The following is a 1,605-nucleotide window of genomic DNA, read 5'->3' as shown; positions in this document are numbered from 1 at the left end:
GGATAGAGAGAGAGAGAGAGAGAGAGAGAGAGAGAGAGAGAGAGAGAATTACAGAGAACCAAGAGGCCAGACAGAATCCCGCGCGTAAAGAGCCCCCCTCCTGCTTCCATCAGATATTCTGAGCCAACAGTGTTAAGGCGGTTCATTATGAACACTTTTCTCCCCCCGCCCTACATGGATGGCTGACCTCCCGGCTTTTACTTTGACTCCTCTCTGATTTCGGCTATCAGAAAATCAATATGGACCACGTTCCGACTATTTTTTTATATACCCCCCCCCCCTCCACCCCACCCTCTTTTGGGATCTTTTCCCCTACCGATTTTATTTTGCACTGTCGCTCATTCCACATCACGCGTACTTTCCATGTTCCGACCTCTATGCACTTTCAAACTCTGGCTCACTTCCCAAATTCATTTCCCCTGCAGCTCAGAGTTTTCCATAGTCTAAATAAACATCCTTAAAAATGAATAAAGATTAATAAACCCACCGTAAAAGTCACAAAAGCTTTCGAAAATTTCAGCCTCCGAATGTTTTGAATCATTTCAGTTGTTTCATTGTTTTCTGCCTTTAAAGCTTCTCTGAGTGTTACGTATAAGTAACACTGCCATTCATCGTTTATAGGAATTTATCTCTCATGATTTAAAGACAATGCGGCTGGTCATTTTATCACTTTTTAGCACGGAGTAAATACTTTCTTTAAAAATCGAATGTGAGCACGCTCATATATGAACAGAAAATATGAATTATGGATATCGTGCAAAAAAAGAGGGACTGTTGCCACCCTTTAAAAAAAACAAAACCTTTTTCTCTCCAACTGGGGAAAAAACAACTAAGACTCGACGTAACTGATCGTAACGCGCAAAGCGAGAGTTTGGGCCATAAAGCATGCTGCAAGGGGGGGGGGGGGGGGTATGATGGGGAATCACCACGCTGGGGATAATGTGGGGACATGGTAGCAGTGCAACGACTCCATCGAGACTAAACAGCTAGGGGAGAATTTGATCTGGATATGATCACCGGGACGCTCAGCGTTTTCAGTTCTATTGGCTTTTGAAAGTATGTGAATAACCCTGTCAGACTTCAAAGGATATCTGACGAGTTGCAGAACCTCGTTTTCACGTCATAAAGCTGAAATGTTTATATTGTTGTTGTTTGGGTGGGTTTTTTTGTTTTTTATGTTTTTTAATGTTTTTTGTTTAGAGGTGGTTTTGTTTGGATGGACTGTATTATTTATCAAAATACTTGATAAACCTATTACTCGCTCTTTTTTTTAGATCAATGTTTATAGTGTATGACGTGGCGTGACAAGTCCATTGCCCTTTTGGAAGACCTTCATTTACAATGCTTAGCTGGGAAATTCCACAAGATTTCAAGGGCAGTGGACTTTGCAGAGAAAACATAGGTGTGAAATGGGTTTCTTGAATTCACTCATGTTAGCAACAAAGAAAGGGATGGGTTCGAGGGGAGGAGGGGGAGGAGGGTTGGGGGATTGCAAAAAAAAGGGGGGGGGATGTTAATAAAAAATATGAAATCTGGACAGTATTCGTGTTTTCATGCGGACATTCACGTGTGTGTATTTGTGTGTGTGTATGTGTGTGTGTGTGT

At 41.9% G+C, this 1,605-nt stretch overlaps 1 protein-coding gene across 1 annotated transcript in view; it reads right to left on the bottom strand.

Moving 5' to 3' along the window:
* The window catches only part of LOC118477212 (60S acidic ribosomal protein P0-like), a 149,913-nt gene that overhangs the window by 11,920 nt on the left and 136,388 nt on the right, over window positions 1-1,605 (bottom strand). The window lies entirely within an intron of this gene.

The sequence above is a fragment of the Aplysia californica genome, unplaced genomic scaffold (genome assembly GCF_000002075.1).
Source record: "Aplysia californica isolate F4 #8 unplaced genomic scaffold, AplCal3.0 scaffold00041, whole genome shotgun sequence".
NCBI lineage: Eukaryota > Metazoa > Mollusca > Gastropoda > Aplysiida > Aplysiidae > Aplysia > Aplysia californica.
Note: the sequence above shows the minus strand (reverse complement) of the source record. Positions and strands in the feature narration are given on the sequence as shown.